Raw genomic sequence first — 26,512 nt, forward strand, 5'->3', positions numbered from 1 at the left:
TATTTTATGCCTTTTTTTGCTTTGCAGCAGTTGTAGTAACAATTCCTAACTTTCTAAATAACTATGAGTATGGATAACTTTCCAAGTAATAAACTTTCCAAGAATTTCAATGAAATAAAAATGCTGAGTATCACCTACTCCAAACTCTTCATATTCCTAAGCCAGGTGTGAGGTCCAACACCTCTTGTTCCGGCGCTCAGGAGGCTGAGACAGAAAGATTGCCTTGAGTTTGAAGCCCCTCTGAGCTCAAGTGAGTTCAAGGCTAGCCTGGAATATACAGCTAGATGCTGTCTCAAAAATAAATAAGAAATCCAAGTACTTTTTAAATGTCATTAGTTAAAACATTAAAATCTATGAATCCAATGTTTGTGAAAATAGAGCTAGTATTTTGTCCCTTTAGTATTTACTGAAAAAGGAAAGATTTCTTAAGGAAAAGTGAAGCTTTATAAGTTGCTGTGTTTATTAGAAATCAATTCAAAGTTATATGATTTACTTGTGTGTATACTCAATACAGCTTGATTGAAAATTTTCTAAATCTCTGTGCTTGGGACTGGAGATTCCAAAACATTAAATACAGTCCTGATAATCCAAAAATTAATAGTCTATGAGATCATTGTCTTAAACTAGATATTATACAGTTTATGGAAAGGCTACATGGAGAAAATTTCAAAAAGAAAATAAAGATAAATCTTAGACACAAGTCTCAACCAATCAAGAAAACAGGAATTGGCAAGATCACTGCATCACAAAGGAATAAAGAGAACTTGAGCATAAGTGAACAGGGCAGAGACAATAAAGTGGCTTCTTTAATTTTTATTTTTATTAGTACATGATTTCATTCATCATGGGGAGCTGGTCCAGGTACATAATACATCTTCATTTTTTTATCCCTTTCCCCTGCCCCTGCACTCCTCCCTCCATCTTTTGGTCCCCTTCCCTGTTTCCTATTCTCTTTTATTTTGTTCTGTTATGCTTTAATTATGCAATATTTAAGCTTGTTTGTCTGATTTACATCCCTTAACATTATGGACTCAAGCAAGGTGCATCCATTTTTCTACAAATGACTCATTTGTCCCTGTTTATAGATAGTTGTACTCCATTATGTATAAATACCATATATAACACATTTTTATTTATCTATTTATCTATTGAGGGTCATATAGGTAACCTTCATGATTTAGATGTTATGAATGGTGCTGCTATAAATACATATTTGTGTGTTTCACTGTAATATTATGTCTTTAACTCTTTCTGGAAGATACTTAAAAGGGAACAGCTGAGTCAAGTGGAGTTTCTTAGTTTTTTGAAGAATGTCCATACTGATTTCCATAGTGATTGTAGTAGTTTACATTCCTACCAACAATGTAAAAGAGCACCAGAGGAGCCCAGCCATCAGCTTGCAAGCCTCTGGTAGGCCTGCCCCTTCCACCCAGTGTGCCAGAGGAGCCCAGCCATATGGGCGCCAACATAGCAGTGTTCCTGCCCCCTCACCTGTGAACAAAAGAGGGCTTCTCTGAGGCTCCTAGATGAAAATTGAAGACCACTGGAAAAGTGAAGAAAATCTGTGATAAAGCCACACCACACCACCATAGTTGATTGCCTCCAAGACATTAGAGACTCAAAACCTAAAGACCATCTATATCTGGAAGATCAAAGTATTAACACAGGAATTAAACCAAGGACAGTACCAACAACAAAAATAGAAATGAGAAGGCATTTAAACAAGACACAAACACAGACTTCCACCACATCAAAGGTAAACTCTGTGGGAAATGAGGTGGAAAAGTCTGACAGTCAACTATCTGGACACCCTGAGCCAATAGCACAGAAAATTAAAAAAACAGTTAAGTGAGGCTCTAGAAAAATTCAAAACAGAAATAATTTCCCAGATAACCACAGAGATGGTGAGAGGAATAAAAGACATGATTAGAGACTAGAACAAAAACAGATTTTTTTAAAAAATACATGAGCTTGGCACCATTATGGAAACCATCAATGCCCAGCATAGGAAAGAAATGAAATCCATGAAAAATATTCAAACAGATATCCAGAAGTTTAAAAATTCTATTGAAAGCATTCACAGCAAGATGAGTATGAAGATAAAATTTCAGATATAGAAGATAGGATTGTGGTCAGTGACCCTGAAGAGAGATCTCTTAAAAACAGTAAGGGACCATGAAAAATCAATCCAACAACCCTTAGATGATGCAAAGAAGAATATAAGACTAATATGAAACCATGAAACCGCAAGAGAAAGTTAAAATGACATTAAAAAAAACTGTTTACAGAATTAATGACAGAAAACTTCCCAAACAGAGGGGAAGAATTTTACATATAAATAAGTGAGGCATATAGGACTCCAAGTAGCCATGATCAAAAACATGTACACCTAGACATATAATAATCAAGATCCCAGAAACCCAACAGAAGAACAACATACTACAAGCAGTTAGAGAAAATAAACAAATCACATGCAAAGGAAAGCCCATCAGAATCACAGCAGACTTTTCAACACAAACCCTCTAGTCAAGGAGAGTCCAGAGTGAGGTATTTCAAGTCCTAAAAGAGAACAACCTCCAACCTAGACTGATGTATCCTGCAAAATTCTCTTTCAAAATGGATGATACTTCCATGACAAAGAACACCTGAGAAACTTCATGAATACCAAACCAGCCCTACAAGGAATTCTACACAATATCCTAGAAAAAGACAAGGAAGGTTACAACAGCATGAGGCCCAATAGAGCAAATCAAATAGGCAAGGCAAGAAACTAAAGGGAGAGGGGGAAAAATTACAAAGAGTCAACAAAAGGACAATAACATGACAATGATAAGCCAATACATATCAGTTATAACCATCAATGTTAATGGCCTCAAATCATCAATCAGAAAAAACAGGCTGGAAGAATAGATTAAAAAGCAAAATCCAATAATATCTATATACAAGAAACCCACTTAATCCACAAAGAAATTCATAGACTGAGAGTAAAAAGATGGAAAACTGTTCTCCATGCAATAGGATCCCAGGAAAAAGTGGGGGTAGCTATTTTATTTTCAGACAGAATAGATTTCAAACCAAAACTAATTAAGAGAGACAAAGAAGGCCACTACATCCTTGTAAAGTGAACAATCCAAGAGGAAGAAATGACAATCAAAATATATATGCACCAAATACTAATGCCCCCAACTATACAAAACAGATATTAATGGATATGAAAAATGAAATAAGCACTAATACAGTTGTAGTGGGAAACCTCAATATTCCACTGACATGAATAGATCAGACAAAAAAAACAACAACAAAATAACAGAGCTGAAACAAATCTTAGAATAAATGGACTTAGTAGATGTGTACAGAGTTCTCCCCTCACACAAAAAATCAGAATATACATTCTTTTTGTCTCCACACTGGTCATTCACCAAAATAGACCACTTGCTAGCATATAGAACATACTTAAGTAAATGCAAAGGAATTGAAGTTATCCCCTGTATATTATCAGACCATAGTGCAATTAAACTGGAGATCAATACCATAAGAAACCATAAGAAATTCACAAACACATGGAAATAAAGTAACACACAGAGGAAATTAAAGATGAATTAAAGACAATTTTTACAATTAAATGATAATGCCAATGCAATATACAAGAATCTATGGGACACAATGAAAGCAGTTCTACAAGGGAAATTCATAGCAGTAAATGCCCATACTGGGAAAACAGAGAAAGCTCAAATAAACAACCTAATTCTTAACCTTAAACTTCTAGAAAAAGAAAAGCAAGAAAAACCCAAAGGTCATAGAAAAGAGAAAATTATAAAGTTCAGAGCAGAAATTAATGCAATGGAGACTAAGAGAACTATAGAAAAAAAATCAATGAATTGAAGAGTTGGTTTCTTGAACGAATAAATAAAATCAATAAACCTTTAGCTAACCTTATCAAAAAAAGGAAAGAAGGGCCGGGTATTTAGCTCAGTAGTTCTGCCACCAGCCTCACAAGCACAAGGACCCAAGTTTGATCCCTGGTACAAAAAAAAAAAAGGTGTCAAAAAAAGGAAAGAAAAGTCTCAGTTTCATGCAGTTAGGAAAGAAATATGTGAAGTTACAACAGATCCAGCAGAAATCCAGAGGATCATCAATACCTACTTCGAAAATCTGTACTCTAATAAAATGGAAAATATAGAAGATATGGATGGATTCCTAGATACATATGAACTTCCAAAGTTGAACAAAGAAGATATAAAATGTCTAAACACCCCTATGACATTCAGTGAAATTGAAAATGTTATTAAAATATTACCAAAAATGAAGAGCCCGGGTCCTGATGGCTTCAATGCTGAATTCTACAAAACATTTAGAAAAGAACTATTGCCATTACTCTTTAAACTCTTCAGTGAAATTGAAAGGGACGCAATACTTCCAAATTCATTCCTAGAAGCAAGTATTACTTTGATTCCAAAACCAGAAAAAGACACAACCAAAAAAGAACAACAGGCCAATCACCCCAATGAACATAACTGCAAAAATCCTCAATAAGATACTGGCAAACAGAATACAAAAGATCATCAAGAAGATCATGCACCCTGACCAAGTCAGATTTATCCCAGGGATGCAAGGATGGTTCAACCTATATAAATCAATAAATGTAATACACTATATTAACAGAGTCAATAACAAAAACCATATGATCCTCTCAATAGATGCAGAAAAAGCATTTGACAAAATTAAACACACACTCATGATACAGAAAATTGGAATAAATGGTCTTTATCTCAACCTGATAAAGGCTATCTATGTAAAACCAACAGCCAATATCATTCTAAATGGTTAAAAACTGAAAACCTTGATGCTAAAAATCATGAACAAGACAAGGATGTCCACTATCACTGCTCCTATTCAATATAGTTCTAGAAATATTAACCACAGCAATTAGACAAGAGAAAGAAATAAAAGAAATAAAGATAGGAAAGGAAGAAGTTAAACAGTCACTCCTTGCTGATGATATGATACTCTACATAGAGGACCCAAAAAAACTCTGCCAAAAGACTGCTAGACTTAATTGACAGATTCAGTAGAGTAGCTGGATGCAAGGTCAACACTCAAAAATCAATAGCCTTCTTATACACAAATAACAGATTCACTGAGAGAGAAATTAAGGAAACAGTTCCTTTCACAATAACATCCAAAAAATGAGATATATAGGAATCAATCTAACAAAAGAGAAAGAAGACCTCTACACTGAAAATTACAGCACTTTGTAAAAAGAGAAGTGGCTATAAGAAGATGGAAAGACATCCCTTACTCCTCAATAGAAAGAATCAACAAAGTGAAAACGGCCATACTTCCAAAACTTCGATACAGATTCATTGTACTTCTGATTGAAATGCCAACAGTGTATTTCACAGAACTTGAGAAAACAATCCAAAAATTCATTTGGAACCAGAAGAGACCTAGAATAGCAAAAATATTATAGGCAACGGAGACATGGCAGGGGGTATCACAATCCCCAACTTGAAACTATACTACAAAGCCACTGTGATAAAAACAGCATGATACTGGCAAAGAAACAGACCCAAGGATCAATGGAATAGATTAGAAGATGCAGAAACAACACCAGACATACTCAGCTACCTCAGCCTTGACAAAGGAACAAACCATCCTTACTGGAGGAAAGATAGCCTCTTTAGTAAATGGTGTTGGAAAAACTGGGTTTCAACCTGCCAAAGATTAAAACTAGACCCTTAGATTTCACCATACACTAAAGTCCAAGTGGATTCAAGATCTAAATATCAAAACAGAAACACTAAACTTACTGGAAAGTAAATTAGGTAGAACTCTCAAAGACATTGGCATAGGAGAAGACTTTAGCAGCATGAGAACTTCCACAAAGAATCAGCAACTGGGATCTGATTGTATTAAAATGTTTTTTCACTGTAAGAGAAATTACCAACAGAGCTAAGAGACAACCTACAATGTGCGAAAAAAATTTTACCAGCTGTTCCTCAAAGGACTGCTATCTAGAATATATAAAGAATGCTAAAGAATCAGACCCCCCCAAATGCAAAGACCTGATTCAAAAATGGGCACCTGAAATGAACAGACATTTCTCAGACAAACAAATAAAAGCAGCAAATAAATATATGAAAAAATGTTCAACATCACTGGTCATTCGAGAGATGCAGATGAAAACAACACTGAGATTCCACCTTACCCCAGAAAGAATGGCTGCTATCAAGAAATCATCCAATCACAAATGCTGGTAGGGCTATGGGGAGAAAGGAACCCTTCTCCATTGTTGTTGGGAATGCAGACTGGTGCAACCACTGTGGAAATCAATATGGAGTTACCTCAAAGAAGTAGGTTTAGAGGTTCCATTTGACCCAGCTCTCTCTCTGCTGGGTATCTTTCCAAAAGAATTTTAAAAAGTCATATCATGGTGATATATCCGCACTCATGTATATAGCAGCATGGTTTGTAATATCTAAAATTTGGAAACAACCTAATTGCCCATCAGCTGGAGACTGGATAAAGAAGATGTGGTTTTTCTATAAAATGGAGTACTACTCAGCCATAAAGAATGAGAAATGAGACATTTATAGCTAAATGGATGCACATCAAGGCTATATTCTTGTTTTGTTTTGTTTTGTTTTTTGAGACAGGGTCTCACTATGAAGTTCATACTACCCTGGAACTCACTGTGTAGCCCAGGCTGGTGTCAAACTCACAGCAATCCTCCTACCTCAGCTTCCTGAATGCTGGGATTAGAGGCATGCACCACCACACGGGTTGGGACTACACTCTTAAGTGAAATAAATAGGACACACTTAAGTAAATACTAAATAGTTTCTCTGGTATGAAAAGCTAAAAGTGTAAATAAGGTTCAAATGGTATAACTGATAATGTGAAATAGGAAGAAAATGGCTAAAGGAGAAGTGGGAAGGGGAGGGGAAAGGAAATAAGGGAAAAGAAAATGTTAAAAAAGGAAAAAATGGAAACAAAGTCTTCATAAATAGGGAAGGGTGAAGGGGGTGAACGGAGGGCAGGCATATGGGGAAAAAACAAGAACCAAGATATATCACATAAGGGTACAAGATCCCAGTGATAAATGTAACTGTTCTGTTTGCTTTAAATGTACCAATAAACTTAATAGGGAAAAAAGAGATCAGAACATAACGTATGACTAAAAAGACTTCTAGAATTATTAACCTTTTATTAACAATTATTATATAATTATTATAATTATTATTATTAGTTATTAACTAAGTAGCATAGTGGGATACAAAATTAACACTCAGAAATCAATAATTCAATAACATTCCTATATACCAATAATAAATTCACTGAGAGAGAAATTAGGGAAACAATACCTTTCACAGTAGCATCAGTAAAAATTAAATACTTAATAATTAACAAAGGAAGAGTAAGACCTCTTCAATAAAAACCTCAGTACTCTTAAAAAGGAGATCAAAGAGGACATCAGAAAATGGAAAGATATCCCCTGTTCCTGGATAGGCAGAAGCAGTATACTCAAATGGCTGTACTTTCAAAATTAGTGTACAGATTTAGTGAAATCCCAATCAAAATACCAATAGAATTCCTCACAGAACTAGAAGCAGTCCTAAAATTTTTAGAATCAGAAGAGATCTAGAATTGCAAAACAGTTCTGGGCAACAAGGATAAAGCAGGGGTATCACAATTTTGGACTTCAAATTATATTGCAAAGCAATAGTGATAGAAACAACAACAACGTGATATTAGCAAAAAAGTAGACTTCTGGATCAATGGAACAAAATAGAGGATGACTGAAAAAAACTCCAGGCACACTCAGTTACCGTACCTTTGACCAAAGGGCCTAATACTTCAGATGGGGAAAGAGAGCCTCTTTAACAAATGGTGCTGAGAAATCTGTCTAGCCGCATGCCAAAGATTGTACCTAGACCCATATGTCTCACCAAGCACTAAACTAAAATCAAAATGGATCAAAATCTAAATATTGAAAGAGAAACACTTAATATGCTGGAAGATAAAATTGATTAAAATCTTGAAGACATAGGCATAGACAAAGACTTTCTCAACAGAAACTCGTTGGACAAGAAATTTTAGCAAAAATCAAAACATGGGATCGCATCAAATTAAAAAGCTCTGGGGCCAGGGATTTAGTTCAGTGGTTTCTAGCACCTGCCTTGCAAGCGCAAGGACCTGAGTTTGATCCCTGATACCAAAAACAAAATAAACAAACAAATTAAAAAGTTCTGCATCTCAAAAGAAACTACAGCATTTTTTCCTATAGAATAGGAAAAATTTTTTGCCAGCTACTCCTCAGACAAAGTACTAATGTCTAGAATTTACAAATAACTCAAAATATTAGAGCACTCAAGTTTAAAGACCAAAAATATTTTAACTGGGTACCTGAAATGAATCTACGCTTCTCAAATGAGGAAGTACAAATAGCCCATAAATGCATGGAAAAAATGTTCAACATTACTGGCCATTCAAGAAATGCAAAATTAAAAAACCCTGATATTTTTATCTAACTCCAGAAAGAATGGCCATCATCAAGAAATCAAACAATAACAAATGCTGGAGAGCCACTAGTTGGGGTAGAAGGACCCTTCTTCATTGTTGTTGTGAGTGTAAACTGGTATAACCACTATGGAAATCAGTATAGAGTTTCATCAGAAAGCTAAAAATAGAAATTCCATTTGACCAAACTATTCTCCTTCTAGGTATCTGCCTAAAAGACCTGAAGACATTATTAGAGTGATGCAAGCAGATAAATTTATAGCAGGACAATGCATAATAGCTAAATCTTGCAAGCAGCTGATGTGTCCATTAACAGATGAAGGGATAAAGAAAATACGGTATTTATACACAATGGGGGAATACTCTGTCATAAGGAGAGATAAACTTGAGTCATATTTATGAAAATGGGTGCAACTTGAAACCATAATGTTAAGTAAATCAGACATACAAGCTTAAATATCACATGGTTTCTCTTATATGAGAAACTCAGAATAAAAATAAAGATCAAAATAAAAGACAGACAATAAGGGAAAAAAAGAGAAAAAATTATAATCTGACATGGCCAATGTATCTAAAAGTATACTTTGATTTAGTATAATCATCATGTGTTTTTTGGCCTGTTATACTGGTTGTTAATCTGTTTATGATAATTAACTTGATAGGGACTTTAAAAATAAAGGAATGAATCTGACAATGGCCCCCAAAAAAGAAAAAAAAAATTCTTAAAAAAAAATGTGAGGGGATTTGGATGTGTTATGTACATGATGTAATCATTATGTACTGCAAATGTGTACTAAGAAAAATTTAAAATTACAAAATAAAAGAGCAGATGATCAGTAGTAACTGATTTAGAACTAAAGAAATCTAAAACCTGTGCTAGCTGAGGAGGAAGCCTAAGGCAAACCAGTCTATATGGCAGAATCAAAGAAAGATTCAGGGTCAAAAGGCATTAGATAGTTCTGAAAATTGGGGGCAAAGGTGAGACTGAAATAGAACTATTTCAAACTAGCTCTAATAGAACTATTCAAATGGAGCTTTAGCATCCATAATATTGAACAGATAGAGACCATACTATCAGCTGACATCCTCTTTGGCACAAGTTAGCCCTTGAAAAAAAATTTTAAGTGATATATGTCCATAATTGCCACAATTGTGGTTTGTCCTTTATAAGAGAGCACAATTGACCAAAGGTCCCAACTGATGCACTCTGAAATCCATCTCAGCCAGATGATGGCTTCTTGAAAGACCCAGAGCCAACAGAAAAAGAAAAAAACAAGATGATAAAGAAAATCTTCAGCTGTGCAACAAATCTAAAAAGCAACTAGTCAACACAAATGTAGAAGAAATGGCCATAAAAAGATAAATTGATAGAAAATCTGTTTGAATGTTAGAATGATTAACAGGATAGTATTTGTACTCTCAAAGAGAAATAATTGGTGACAAATTACATAGAAAACTAACAAAATCCTAATTTTTAAGGATAGCCAAACAAAAATTTGAATGATATTCATGTTACACTAGATGACAGCAGCAAAAATGATACTTATGTAGGCATAATAAGAAAAATGTTAAATACTAATCTAACAAAATTTATACATTAAAAATTATACTTTGGTGAGTATTTTAGTAGACTAGGAGAAAGGGAAGAGTGGAGAAGAATGAAGAATGGTATAAGAAATACTTTATAGTAGATTAATAGGTCATATATAAAACCTAAATATCAAGAGTGTCATTTAAAAATATGAAGCCAAACACCAAAAGAACAAGCTAAAAGAATTAAAAATTATTTGTTCTAAAGAGAAGGAATAAGGAAAAAATTGCTCATTATTTCATAATAAGATAGGTCATATTTTATGTTTAAGCCATATATAACTTTGGTAAAGTTTAAATTTAAACTAATTATTAAAAAGCTATTAAAATTTTTGTATTCATTAAGTTTAACAGTACATTTTAGCTATGCAATATGATGATATTCATTATTGGGAATTTGTACCTTTACATAACATGTCTGGGTTATTTTTCCCTGTTCCCCTGCCCTCCCTTCAATTCCTCCACCCCTCCCTATTTACAAAGACTTTGTTTCCATTTTTTCCTTTTCTTATATTTATTCCTTTCCCTTCTTTTCTTTCTCCTCCCCCAAACTTCCCCTTCCCCTTTGGACTTTTCCTTCCTATTTCACATTATCAATTATGCATTTTGATCCTTATTTACACTTGCACTTTCTTATACCAGAGAAACTATTTGGTATCTACATGTGTGTCCTACTTATTTCACTTAAGAGTATGGCCCCAATGTACATCCATTTAGCAATAAACATCTCTAGTTTCGAGCCATCACTTAAGCGCCGGGAGGTAGGCCGGGCCCCAAGCCACCGAGGGAAGGAGAACCACACCTGCTCCCGACCCAGCAGCCATCGCTCAAGCGCCGGGAAGGTAGCCACGTGGGTGCCCCTGAACCCCCATAAGCCCCCCCTCCCTGTACTCTCAGACCTCCTGACGGTGCAAGTCTTTGGACCCACTCTGCAAAGACAGAGGTGGTCATCAAGGGTATTTTTCTGAGTTCCCAACTTTGAACATCTTTAAAGAAAGGGCGGGGAAACCTGTAATAGAACGTTGCAGAGTTCAACCATTCAGAAGGATGGGGAACTCAATCTGGGCCTTGCAGCCCGAGGTCAGTCAGCATCATGGGGTTCAGCAATCAGCTAACTGAGATCAGGGGTCTTGCATCCTCGCTCTGTCTGAGGCATTAATTTGTTAATATACCATACTGAAAAGTTTGTTCACTGCAGACATGTTTTGGACTGCTTCTTGATTTCAATTTAATTCAAATGATTTAAGGGTGATAGACTAGTGGCTACCACAGGTGGTCAGTGTCCAAGTTGTGCTTGATCTTAATGTGTTACTGCTTGTATCAGTTGGGGTAAAGCATTGCCATTGATTTGATGAGCTGTTTTCTCTGATGTTATGAAGATGAGAGTGTCTGTGGGTAGTTAGAGACACAGAAGCTAGAGTGTGCCTATATCAGGAAGATTTGGGTGATAATCCAGAGATTAAACCAAGGACAGTCCAACAACAAAAATTAAAATGAGAAAACACTTAAGCAAGACACAAGGACAGACTTCCAGTTTACCAATGGCAAACAGTAGGGCAAATGAGGATGAAAAGACCGATAGTGAACCACCAGGACACCCTGAACTCAAAGCACAGGAAGCAACAAAACAGATCAATCAGGCTCTAGAAAAGTTCAAAACAGAAATAATTTCCCAGATAACCATAGAGATAGTGAGCAAAATGGAAGTCGTGATTCGAGAATCTAGAGCAGAAACTGACAGAAAAATAGATGAGCTCAGGACCATGATAGAAGCCATGAAGGCCCAGCATAAGAAAGAAATGGAAAAAATAAACGCCCAACATAGGAAAGAAAGGGAATCTATAAAACAGATTCAAACAAATATCCAGGAGATTAAACACTCTATTGAAAGTGTACACAACAGAATAAAAGAATGCGAAGATAGGCTCTCAGATATAGAAGATAAGATTGCAGTCAGTGACCAGGAAAAGAGAGGTCTCTTAAAAACAGTAAGAGATCATGAGAAATCGATCCAACAACTCCTAGATGATGCAAAGAGGAATAACATAAGACTGATAGAAATCCATGAAGTAGCAGGAAAAAATACAAATGACTTCAAAAAGCTGTTTGCAGAATTAATGACAGAAAACTTCCCAAACAGAGGGGAAGAATTTGACATACAGATAATTGAGGCATATAGGACCCCAACTAGCTACAATCAAAAAAATAAAATCTATGCCTAGACATATAATAATCAAGATCCCAGAAACCCAACAGAAGAACAAAATACTACAAGCAGTAAGAGAAAAGAAACAAATCACATACAAAGGAAAGCCCATCAGAATCACAGCAGACTTTTCAACACAAACGCTTGGGGCAAGGAGAGCCTGGAATGAGATATTTCAAGTACTAAAAGAGAACAACCTCCAACCTAGAATGATGTATCCAGCAAAACTCTTTCAAAATGCAGGGGGAAATAAGACACTTCCACGACAAAGAACACCTGAGAAACTGCATGAATACCAAACCAGCACTACAAGCAATTCTAAACAAGATCCTAGAAAAAGACAACAACGGTATGAGGCCCAACAGGGCAAAACAAATAGGCAAGGCAAGAAATTAAAAGGAGAAGGTGAAAAAGTAAAAAGAGTCAACAAAAGGCCAATAACATGTCAATAATAAGTCAGTACATATCAGTTATAACCAGCAATGTCAATGGCCTCAACTCACCAATCAAGAGAAATAGATTGGCAAAATGGAATAAGAAGCAAAATCCAACAATATGTTGTATACAAGAAACACACCTAGTGCAAAAAGAAGCCCATAGACTGAAAGTGAAAAGATAGAAAACAATTCTCCATGTGACAGGAGCCCAGAAAAAAACAGGGGTAGCAATCTTATTTGCAGACAAAGTAAATTTCAAACCAAAACTGAATCTAGTATTATTGATGTAGGACAGTACTGTATCATACCTCTATGAATGTAAAATATCTAGTACCTGCTTTATGATACATAGTAGGGACCGTGCTTTATCAGAGCTACATTTAATGATATTACTCTAGAATGTTCTCTTTCCAGATGATGATTAAGAGGCTAATAGAAAAAATGGTGCCAGGTACCACAACAGCAACAGAACTTTGCTGTTGTCTGGATATTATTCTTTTCCTTTTTTTTTTTTTTTTTTAATGGAATGTGCTGAATGTCTATAATTTTGTTCAGATGACTGCAGAACCTGGAAAAGCTGTTGCTGCTATCGATGCATAACATACTATTATTAGTCTTTATATATATATATATATATATATATATACACACACACACACACACACACACACACACATATAAATTGAATTTTGGGAAACTTTAACGGTGCTGCCAACTTTGGAAAAAGTCATCCCAATTTACTGTGTTGACTTGGCATTGTACAGAAATGGACAACCATATTGGTCTAGAAATGTTAATTTATTTTATTTTATTTTTTTTCCATGTGTACAGGGGTAACACATCATACTAAATATGTAAGGTCATATCTACGAGGGTTTGATTACAGAAACTAATAAAGTATTCTCTAAATAATGAAAAAAGAATAAGATAAGACTATAAGAGTGAGAAGCAATTTAAATATGTTCAGGGACCATTTTCATCTCCAGAATTAAGGATTATTTTGATGTTACATCATTGCTTTTTCTCTTTTACTTTCCTTTTTAGTTTTATTTTAGGATTCCCTATTTTTAATGTTCATACAGAGATTTCTTTAACTGAAATACTGAATAGTTTCTTTGGTGTGAAAAACTATAATAGTACACAGGATCCTAATGAGACAATTAATAATGTGAAATAGGAAGTAAAGGGCTAAAGGTGTAAGGAAAGGGGGAAGGGTGGGGAAAGGTAATAAGGGAGAGGAAAAAAATATGAGAAACTGAAAAAATGGAAATAAAGTGTTTGTAAATGGGGAGGAGAGGAGGGGGTGATGGGAGGGCAGGGACAAGGGGAAAAATGAGAATCAAGACCTATTATGTAAAGGTACAGAATCCCAATGATGAATGTAACTGTATTTGTATACCTAGATTGTACCAATAACCTCAATTAAAAAGGCAAAAAAAAAAAAAAACCATCTCTAGTTTCTTGTTTTTTATGGCTGAGTAGTATCCATTTTATTTTTAAAACATGTCTACTTTATCATACAACAGCAACATATGTGCACCCATGTTTACAGTGGCACAGTTTATAATAGATAAAACTTGGAAACAGCCCAATTGCCCATCAACTAGAGACTGGATAAAGAAAATTTTTTAAAAAACAGTGAAATTGAAACAATTTTGACAATCAACTGTTAATATATAGAATTATTAGAAATTAGTAAAAGACTAATACCTCAATTACATCATAGATGATTCATAAAAGTGCTAAAAATATAAGTAAAAATGTAAAATCATTTCATCTCAGAATATAAGAAATAAAAGTTTTAAAATGAGATTACTTCTAGATACATATGCAAGAGAACACCAAACAGGTACACATAAAAACTCGCACATAATATTCATAGCTCTATAAGTCACAACACCTCAAAAAGGAAATAACTCATTTGTTAATCAAGAGATAAATACAAGCTGGTATATGCATACTATGGAATATTATTCATTAATAAAAAAATAAAATGCTGATACAAAGTGCATTGTTGATAAATTACAAAACATACTGTTTGTTCAGTTTTGGTTTTTTGAGATCAGATCTCACACTGTAGTTAAGGTTGGCCTTGAATTCACTATGTAACCCAGGCTGGACTCAAACTCACAGTGATCCTCCTGCCTCAGCCTCCTAAGTGCTGCAATTACAGGCATGTACCACTACACCCAATTAGAAACATATTAAGTCAAAGAAACCAACCCTGAAAGGCCATAAATTGATATTCTGTTTATATGAAAAAACTAACCCTAACCCTAACCCTAAGAGACAACCTACAATGTGGGAAAAAATTTTTACCAGCTGCTCCTCAAAGGACCATTATCTAGAATATATAAAAAAACTCAGAACAATCAGCCCCCCTAAATATAAAGACCCAATTCAAAAATGGGCATCTGAAATGAACAGACATTTCTCAAAGAAATAAAAGAGATGCAGATGAAAATAACACTGAGAGTCCACCTCACCCCACAAAGAATGGCTGCTATCAAGAAATCAAACAGTAACAAATGTTGACGGGGTTGTGGGGAGAAAAGAACCCTTCTCCATTGTTGGTGGGAGTGCAGACTGGTACAACCACTATGGAAATCAATATGGAGATACCTCAAAGAGCTGGGACTGGAGGTTCCATTTGACCCAGCCATCCCTCTGCTGGGTATCTTTCCAAAAGAATTAAAAGAATCATATCACAGTGATATATGTGCACCCATGTTTATAGCGGCACAGTTTGTAATAGCTAAAACTTGGAAACAACTCCTTTGCCCATCAGTTGGAAACTGGATAAAGAAGATGTGGTTTTTCTATAAAATGGAATATTACTCAGCCATAAAGAATGAGAAATTAGATTCATTCATAGGAAAATGGATACATATTGAGGATATTCTCCTAAGTGAAATAAATAAGTCACACATGTGTAAATACCGAATAGTTTCTCTGGTGTGAATAAACTGTAATAGTACATAAAATCCTAATGAGCTAACTGACATTGTAAAATGGGAAGCAAGGGGCTAAAGGTGTAGGGAAGGTGGGATGGGTAGGGGAAGAGTAATAAGAGAAAAGAAAAAAATGTGAGAAAATAAAAAGATGGAAATAAAGTGTTTGTAAATGGGGAGGAGGGGAGGGAGTGAATGGAGGGCAGGCACAAGGGGAAAAAATGAAAACAAAGACTTGTCATGTAGAGGTACAAGATCCCAACAATGAATGTAACTGTACTGTATCCCTAAAATGTACCAATAAACTCAATTAAATAAAAAAAGAAATGCCCAGAATAGGCAAATCCATAAAAACAGAAAATAGATTAGCAGTTGCCATGGGCTAGTAAAAGAGAAATAGGGAATGAATGCTAATGGTATGGCACTTCTATTTGGGGTTATAAAAATATTCTAAAATTAAATTGCAATGAAAGTTGCATGATTCTTTGTATTTGTTAAAAGCCCCTGAAATTTATACTTTGTAGGAGTATGATATGTGAATTATATTTCAATACAGCTATTATTTAAAAAAAAACTGCAAAAGACATGTTAAAGTACCTTCAAAAAAAAAATAAGTGTAGACAGAAGAAAATCATAAAAATAAAAAAACAAAACACCACAATTCAAGTCAGTGAGCTTTATTACTGAATAAATGAATGATGAAAGTATAAAAATCTTGCCCCGTGGGGTTACACACTGAAGTTCATGTCTTGAACTCAAACACAATGAAGCACAATATTGTATTTCTTTTGATACGTCACTTCTACATATAAAGTAATTATATTTTACACACAAACTATTACCAAAAATGTTCAAATAAGCAAAATAATGGGTTTTAAAAATTTTTTTTTTCAAATCACTAGGAATTAGAACAAAAGCTATTACAAAGTCTATTTCATCAACACAGAAGTAAGACTGTTTTCTTCTTGGCTTGAGAAAAAACAAAGAATAAATGAGATTTTTTTTAAAAAACTATTAAAGCCACTGGCTTATAGGAAGCAGATACAGTATTTCAAAAATCTACTTGATCTACCCTAATGCAAAATATTCCACTGTTATTTGTTTAGACTGCTTCCCAAATGTACACACAACCTGAACTAAGGCTTTCAAATAGCTTTTTGCCAAATGGATTAAGATGGTAAAAATATCATCAAAGACCCAGAGAATTACAAGAAAAGACTTGGAAGGTGTGTGCGGCTAGGAAGCCAAAAAAACCTTTAATCCAAATAAATCATGAGCCCAAAGTTTTATTTTAAATGGGAGAGAATGAGATCAACCACTTCCACAAAGCCCACTCATCTCTTTCCAGGTAATTTACAGGGAAAACTCACCAGAAATTATGAGATTTCAATGACAATGTTAGTTTTTTCATCAGTTTTGAGTTGATTGTATAAGTCAGATATAAACAAAGTATAATCTTCTCTGAGAAATGTCTGCTAAAGTATCCTATATAATATTTTTGTTGACACACATTCTCTTTGTCAAAGCAATGCTTAAATAGTTCTCATTAGTTATAAATAATCCATATAATTTCATCCTTCAGCATGAGTGCCTAAAAAAATATCAAATAAGACATTAAAAATTTTAAAGATTTTTAAAGTAAATAAAAAACAAAAAGGAACTATTCTAAGGAATAGGCTATTCAAGCACATATTTCAGACTTCTGGAAGACAAGAAGTATGTGCAAGTCTTCTAATCCTATCTAATACATATATCTCCTGATCCTATTTTTATTACTAGGAGTTAGAAAATCTATAGCAATATTAAAAATCTACTTATTATAGCCAGAGTCTTGTTAAAATAATTTTAAATGTTTCTATTCTAATATAGAATTTCTCACTCTCAAGAAGACGACCATTTTTTATGTTCCACAATTTTCCTGAACACACTTAATTTTTAAGTAAAATTTAAACTTACTAAGAAAGTATTCTGATATGCTTTTTTACATTAAAATTATCAATCATTATTTGACAGTTGAATTAACATATACCATCCAATAATACATACAAAGAGATTTTTTTTTTTTGATTTTTTGAGACAGGGTCTCACTATGTAGTTGAGACTGATGTAGAACTCACTATGTAGCCCAGTCTGGCCTCAAACTCACAGTGATCCTCCTGCCTCAGCCTCCCAAGTGCTGGGATTACAGGTATGCGCCACCACTCCCAGCAGATTTTCTTTTTTTTTTTTTCCAATTTGTTTTAAATAGATTTCTGCATAAAAGGAAAGATTAAGAAAATATAGTATTTATACATAATGGAGTACTACTCTGCTATAAAGAAGGATAAACTTTACTCATTTGTAGAGAAATGGAGAAAGCACCTTGAGAACATAATATTAAGTGAAATAAATTAGCCACGTAAACTTAAATATCATATGATTTCTCTTATATGAGAAACCAAAGTATACTAAATTAAAGAGCAAAATAAAAGATAATAGAGAACTGGGAGGTAGATCTTTTGCAAAAGGAAAAAGGACCAAGAGATAGAGGGGGGGATTATAAAAAAGTAATTATGTGTTACAGACACATACTAACTCCCCCACAGTGAATGCAATTATTAAGTACTGCAAACACATACAAATAAAAACAAAAATTTAAAAAAAAAGAAAGTTACAACCTTCAGCTTTTATTGAGGCCCCATGTTATGTCAAGCTCTCGTAAATTAAGTTATTCTAGATAACTTTTCAAATTTTTCAATGCTCGCGGTTGATTCAACATTTACCATGTACCAGGCATTCTGTGAATATTATGGCTTGTGTCTAGATGGCCACCCAAAACCTCATACAGTCATAGGTGGGGCTTTTTTCAGAGGTGGCTGGATCTAGAGTGTGTGATTGATTCATGGTGCAAAGCTAAGATAAAGCACTAGGATTAAGAATGTGACTGCCACCTGCCCTAAGTAGCCTGGATAAGATATACAAAGGACAGAAGGAGCTGTGGTTATCCCTTATTTATTGCATTGCTGCCTTCTGCCTGCCATGAACTATTTCTCCTCTGTGATGCCTGTCTAGCATGTCACCTTGCCTTGGAGCCAGCCTATTATGGACAGAAACCTCTACAAACTGTAACCTAAATAAACCTTTCCTCTTTTAATTTGGGGTGTCAGGTATTTTGTCAGCAACGAGACAAAAGTAACTAAGACAGTGAGGCACAGTACGTGATAATCCCCTTTAGCATTTCCAAAGGCTTATTTGCAAGCTTTCCTCTTTTAACAGATGAAAACAGTGAAGCATAGAGACGGTAAGAAACTTGCACCAAGCTACTGTGGCAAACTGAAATCCTGCACCAGGCTATCTGACTCCAGAACACACACTTTACTGAGTGCTACTTCCTGATACTCATAATGAATTTTTCCCTGACAACCATACTATAGACATAATTAATTTCACAAGATAGTCCATGAATGTCTGCAAATGTTTCTAGACACTAGACTATACCTACACAGCTGAACTGTGGTGATTTATGAGGGGACCCAGACACAAAGGGAGCTAGCAACATAAGAGATGTTCTGTCTCGATTTAGCAATGACCATGGACCCTCAAAAAAGGATATTTAGTATTTTAAAGCCAAATAATCATTGCAGCAAGGGAAATAGGTAGGAGTAGCTCTGCTCTGATTCAAGCAGGAAAGGAAAAGCCATATTCTTCTTCCTCCACTTCCCAAAATAAACTCTGAGATAGACACTTCCAAAAGACTCTGAATTACAAAGAAGATATTCTGAAAACCACTGAAGTAGGATTGATACAGAAGACCTAAGGGTCCTTTCTGGAAATCAATGAACAATGTATCTTATTCTTGTAGAGAAAAATAGATAAATATGGGTTAAAAGTTTAATATGTATGGTTAATTATGTGTAACAATAGATCTGTCCATCTATTGCAAAGCTTTTAGTGCTATCCCAGAAAGCTTATCTGGTCCTGTCTCAGCCAACATTTTTCATCAAAAGCTTGATGAAGTTAGAGAAGTTAAACCTAAGACACAAAATGGAAAAAGTTTACTGTAGGTTAGATGTATACTGTCCCCAAAGGCCCTGTGTTAAAGGCTTAGTCCCTCCTTGTTAGCATGAAGAGATGGTAGAAACTTTGAAAAGATGAGCCTAATGGGAGCTTTCCAGTCACAGAAGTACAACCTCAAAGGAAATAGTGAGGGCCCAGAGGTGAACAATTTTGCCAAGCTGTGATCCAGCCATGATGTGCTGTCCCTGCCCCTACCAGAAGCCTGAAAGTAATGGGTCAGCCCAGTCATGGACTGAAACCTTGGAAAACGTGTGCTGAAATAGTTTTCTCTTTATAAGGTGATTATTTCACCTTATATTTGTTATAGTAATGAAAACATAATACTCCATTTAAAATTGTCACTAAATAAAAGTGGACTGCAAGCTGTTCAGAAATAAACATTTTTAAATGCTGAATATTTTCCACAATAATCCTTTCTGGTGAGACGTAGTGTACAGGACTGATCCATGAAGGAGCCAAGCCATTCAAACTTCATCTTAAATCTCAAAACCCCAAAAGTCAACTCACTTACATCCTTGTACAGGAAACTTTTCAGGTGTGAATTCCCCATCCATCCACCTACCACCACTACCAAACTGGGGTAGGAGACCACAAGGAACGCCAAAATCGAAAGGATACACACCAAACTTCAAGAAGACAATAGCTAAGTGTGCCTCAAGGACACCCCTTGAGCATGCCTGTAGTCAGCTACTCTAGAGCTGAGATAGGAGGCTCACTTGAGCCCAGGAGTTCAAAATCAGTTTAAGTAATATTAATGAGACTCTGTCTCAAAACAAATAAATTTTTTAAAAAGCCAACGTGAATTTTAAATGGCCTGTAAAAAATGACATTAAAATCAGTGTGAGAAACCAAGGCTAATGCAAAATCCCTGAGGACAAGAAATAGCTGATCCACGGATCACAAGGACTAGTCTGAGTCAGACCTTAGTCATTTGTTTTGCTTATATAAACCAGCTGAGCATAAGCTGATCAGTCAAGTCAAAAGGTCCAGAGTTGAATAGATAATTCTTTCCAAGCCACAGTAGAGTCAGTACTTTCCTGTTTAACTTAATGAGAAATTGTAATAAGTTCCAAGCTATTCTTGAGATGACTGCAAATACACATGACTTCTCTCATTATATTAAGTACTTGAACTCATCTTCGCATCCAAAAGAATCTAGGACTTTTTCATTCTGTGTCAGTTCTCCATCTTAATATGCCAAATACAAATATGGAGTAGAAGACAGTTTTAACTGTCCACATGAAACAAGAAAATGGTGAAAGTTGGGGGAGGAAACCATGGGAAAAAACAATTATAGTGAGAACCTGATAGGGTTAGTGAATTCTACAAAGATTTAAAATCTTAATATAATGAAAATCCCAACTAAATCCTATTTAGTTGTGTCTGACTTTGTTATTGTTGCTAGTACTGTTGTTTTATGGTAAGGTAACACATGTATGTTGGAAGGAATAAATAAAGTTGTCTCCTTTACTGTCAGTAACAGTAGCTCTATGTTTTGTGCTATTAATGGTATCTACATAACAGTGTTTTTTAGTGAACTAAAAAATCCATGGAAAATGTTAATAAAATGATATGTGCTATTATACTACCATCATCGTCATCATCCTGGCACCTATCAATCCTCTTAAACAGCATATAAATCTTGCAAACCAACACCAGGGCAGCTCCTAGATGGTGGTATAAGGAAATCATGGTACTATGAAATAGGTGGGTTTTCACCCAGATCCAAAATAGACAAGGCTACATCTAGGTTAACACTGCCTAAGCTGTGTCTTCTGCTAATGGCCTTCTCCAGACCAAAAGAGTGGTCATGCTTCCTGTAGGCCTCAGATCTGAGAAGTTTATATAGGCTACAAATTAGATTAAGTAAAAGCAGATAATAATCTAGGATGCTTACTAAACTGGTGTCTCAGTGTTAGTGGCATAAGAACAGTAGGGAGGTAAAGTATCTGATAAAATCTCTTGAAGTATACAACTACAAAGTATGGAGAAACTTGGTTTTGGACTTGGATAAAGAATAGAGAGCTCAAACCCTGGCTCTGTTTTAAAATGACTAACTTAGGGTGACTCTTTCATCTCCTAGGAGGAATCTGAAAATATTCTCTGTTAAGTATTTTTTGTTTGGGATTCCAGCCCCATGTGGAATAGGAAGTTCAGTTGGACAGGAAGACTGTATGATAGTTTTTGAGGATTATAGATAATGCTATTAGCAGAATTCACAGGTAAAAGAAGTGTAAGATGTAGTGTTTCAAGCAGAAGATATTAGAGAGAATATGTGCAACACATGAGAAAATCTATCAGTTTCCAAAATCTAATCCTATATATAACTAACAGAGATAATTTTATAGATTACCATTGGCTCTAACAGAAAATGTCTGCCTGCAAATACTACATCTTCTAGAGCAGATGTGGGTTTGAGGAGCAGTTGAAACAGGACTTGCATTATATTGTAGTCTTTTTGTTTCTTATTTTACAGTATATGTTTTATAAACAATAAGATATTCTTACAGTTTTTCTTATTTTTCTCATTGAGTTTATTAGTACTTTTTTAAGTACACAGCACAGTTACATTCATCATTGGGATCTTGTACCTTTACATGACAGCTCTTGGTTCTCATTTTTCCCCATCCCCCTGCCCTCCCTTCACCCACTCCAGCCTCCCCTATTTTGTTTCCATTTTTTTCCTTTTCTCGTGTTTTTTTTCTTTTCCCTTAATTCCTTTCCCCTACCCTTTCCACTTCTCCCTTTAGCCCTTTTCTTCCTATTCCAAATTGTCAATTCTACCATTAGGATCTTATTTACAATTATAGTTTTTCACACCAGAGAAACTATTTCATATTCATACACGTGTGTCTTTTTATTTCAGTTAAGAGTATGGCCTCAATATGCATCCACTTTCCTATGAATGAATCTACTTTCTCATTCCTTATGGCTGAGTAGTATTCCATCTTATAGAAAAACCACATCTTCTTTACCCAGTCTCCAACTGATGGGAAATTGGGCTATTTCCAAGTTTTAGCTATTACAAACTGTGTTGCTATAAACTTGGGTATGCATACACCACTGTGGTATGATTCTTTTAGTTCTTTTGGAAAGATACCCAGCAGAGGGATGGCTAGGTCAAATGCAATCTCTAATCCTAGTTCTTTGAGGTATCTCCATATTGACTTCCATAGTGGTTGCACCAGTCTGCACTCCCACCAACAATGGAGAAGGGTTCCTTTCTCCCCGCAATCCCGCCAACATTTGTTTTTGATTGATTTCTGGATAGCAGCCATTCTTTGTGGGGTGAGATGGAATCTCTGTTGTTTTCATCTGCATCTCTCAAATGACCAATGATGTTGAACATTTTTTCATGCATTTATTTGCTGCTTTTACTTGTTTGTCTGAGAAATGTATGTTCATCTCAGATGCCATTTTTGAATCGGGTCTTTATATTCAAGTGGCTTACACAGCTTTTCTTAGCTACTCTGTTTTTTGCCTAAAATATATCAAGATACTCTTTCCATATCATTAGTGTTTTATCAAATCTTTCATTAATTCAAAAATATTTATTGAGCATATATTATGCACTTTCTAGACACCAAAGATAAAGTGGTGAATAGGACAGAATATGAATCTCCCAGTATCAAAGAGATTTCAGTCTGATGAGAAAGGAAATCAATAAATAAACAGAGAAGGGAAATTCTGGGACTGATAGATGCTGTGCAAAGAATTAAAATAGAATGGTGTAACTGAATGCCTGAGACTATTTTCAACTAGATAATAAAAAGTAATACTAATAAAGTAGCATTTTAGTTGAAGTCAAAATAATGTGAACCAGGATGCAAAGACTGAAGTAAGAGCATTCCAGACAGATGGAAAGCTAGTGCAAAGGCCAGAGGCAGAAAGGAGCCCAGCCCACCTAAGAAGCAGTGAAGAGCTAGGCTGAGTCTAATAGGTGAGAGAGAAGAGGTCACACAGGCTACGAAGGCCTCAATCCCATAACAGAAATGAGAAGATCTTGAGGTTTTATTCCAAATGTGAAGGGACACCATTGTAGGTTATTTTTCACAAAACCGTATGTGTGTGCATGTGCAGGGAGTAGGGGGAAGACAATGCTTTATTGAGGTACAACATATACAACAAAGCCCCCCAATTTTAAGTCAGAAATTTCATTAATTTTCTCATTAAACATTTTCATCACTCCAAAAAGTTTCTTTCCAAACTATGGTACTCATCCTCTTAACCCCTAACAACTACTGATTTGCCATCACTAGAATTGTGACTTTTCTAGAATGCATTGTCAGTAGCATCATAGTTAGGATGGCTACATAATTATCAGGCCTGGTGCAGAGTAAAATTATAAAGCCCCTTGCTAAAAAATCATTAAGAAATTTGAGGCAGCAAGAACAGATCCTTTCTGAACATGAGCCCTCATGGGACCACACAGGCCACATGCTCATGAAGCCAACCCTGAATAAGATATATGGGGTTTTGTGTCACTTTTTTGATTAGCACAAAGATTTAGCCATGTTGTTGAATATAACTGTAGTTAGTCCCTTCTTATTGATAGTTGTATTTCATTGATTAATGTACCAGAATTTGTCTATCAATGGATGAACATTTACATTGTCTTTAGTTTGGACTTGTTTTGAATAAAACTGCTAATGAACATTCAGATACAAATCTTTGTATGATATCCTTTGAAGAGAAGCTTTTAGTTTTTATTAAACCCACATTATCAATTTTTTACTCTTATGGTTCACACTTTTTTGTGTCTTACCTGTGAAATTTTTATCTAACCCCCAAGGTAACAAAAATTTTCTGCCATGTATTCTTTCAGAAATTTCATAATTTTAGATCTTACATTTAAATCTATGATCCATTTTTAGTTAGTTTGATAGATCATGCAAAGTATGAGTCAGAATTACCCAACTGCTTATGAATAATCACTCCTTTGGTTGAAAAGGCCATCTTTCTTGATTGAATTGTCTATGGCTTGCATTTAGGTCCATGGTCCATTGAAGAGCTTTAACCAGAAGAGTCACAACATCCTTGAACTAAGCATGGTAATACCTGTAATCCTAGCACTCAGAAAGCTGAGACAGGAGGATCTCTGTGAGTTCAAGGCCAGCCTATACTACATAGAAAGCTCAAAGCCAGCCTGAACTACGTAACAAGGCCCTGATTAATTTTTTTTTTAAAAAGTGACAAAATATTTTAACAAAATGGTTCAGCTGCTATAAAAAGCATGCATTAAAATGGATACATATTGAGGATATACTCCTAAGTGAAATAAATAAGTCACACATGTGTAAATAGCGAATAGTTTCCCTGGTGTGAATAATCTGCAATAATATATAAGATCCTAATAAGATTACTGACATTTAGAAATGGGAAGAAAGGAGCTAAAGGTGTAGAGAAGGTGGGATGAGTAGGGGAAGGGTAATAAGGGAAAAGAAAAAAATGTGAGATAATGAAAAGATGGAAATAAAGTGTTTGTAGATGCGGAGGAGGGGAGGGGTGAAGGGAGGGCAGAGGTAAGGGGAAAAAAATGAGAATCAAGACTTGTCATGTAGAGGTACAAGATCCCAACAATGAATGTAACTGTACTGTATCCCTAAAATGTACCAATAAACTCAATTAAAGCTGAAAAAAAAGCATGCATTAGAACAGAGCAAAAGTAGATGAGATATCAGCTAGAAGACTATTCACAGTTCTGGTAAGAAACTATAGAAGCTTGGACTGGTTTTAAGCAGAAGATAATTCATTGTAGTTTTCATTGGTGTTTCCCTGATGACTAATAATGCTCAGCATTTTTCATGTGCTTATTTTCCATCCATTGATTACCTTTGGTGAAGTGCCTATTTCATTCCTCCTCATTTTTTTTTTAATATCTAGATCTAATACCGACTGGAGAATTTTAAACAAGGGACTGGCAACATCTCAAGGTGGTGTTGCAGTTTTAATTGGCATTTCTTGAATGTCTAATAATGTTGATTTCTTTATGTGCTTATTTCCCATCTATTTTATATCTTTAGTGGAATGTCTATTCATATCACGTATCCTTTTTAACATTTAGTTCTGTGATCCATTTGGAGGGTTTAAGCAGAGAAGTGACAAGATCTTTTAACAAGATTATGCAGCTGCTCTGTGGAGAATTGGCCTAAATTTAGGCAAGAGGGCAGCATTTCCCATTCACTGTACTCTGGGTTCCCTGTGCAACTGATCTTAGACAGGGACTTAGCCACAAGCCATTTACAGACTACAATTCGACCAGTCAAAACTAAGTGCCTTAGTACTGAAGGGGGCTCTTGGTGGCAAATCACAGCATCTATACCACTTCTTTGCCATTGCTCAGGTTATTTGTTTTGTCAAAAACATTCCTCACTACCTCCAATCCACTAAGCCCCCCATCTACTACCCCCATCCATTAAGCCCTGGTCAAATGCTATATCCTCCTTTCTACGGCTCTTGTCATTATAAATAATATTTTTTCTCCTCTAAATTTCAAAAATTATCTATATTATTCTTATGTCACTATGGTGTTTATCTGGTTCAACCTTCACTTCAATAAGTTGAAAACTTTCAATGATACAGGCAATAAATTAGAACCTGGGATTACAAACAGAAAAGATATAGGGCCGGGGATTTAGCTCAGTGGTGTCGCCACCTGCCTCGCAAGCTCAAGGTCCCGAATTTAATCCCAGTATTAAAAAAAAAAAAAAAAAAAAAAAAAAAAAAAAAAAAAAAAAAAAAAAAAAAAATCA

The 26,512-nt window shown here is 35.2% G+C and overlaps 1 protein-coding gene across 1 annotated transcript in view; it reads left to right on the plus strand.

The window, feature by feature from the left end:
* The window catches only part of Cep126 (centrosomal protein 126), a 133,437-nt gene that overhangs the window by 93,441 nt on the left and 13,484 nt on the right, over nucleotides 1–26,512 (plus strand). The window lies entirely within an intron of this gene.

The sequence above is a fragment of the Fukomys damarensis genome, unplaced genomic scaffold, assembly GCF_012274545.1.
Source record: "Fukomys damarensis isolate Sample0158 unplaced genomic scaffold, DMR_v1.0_HiC HiC_scaffold_16, whole genome shotgun sequence".
Lineage (NCBI taxonomy): Eukaryota > Metazoa > Chordata > Mammalia > Rodentia > Bathyergidae > Fukomys > Fukomys damarensis.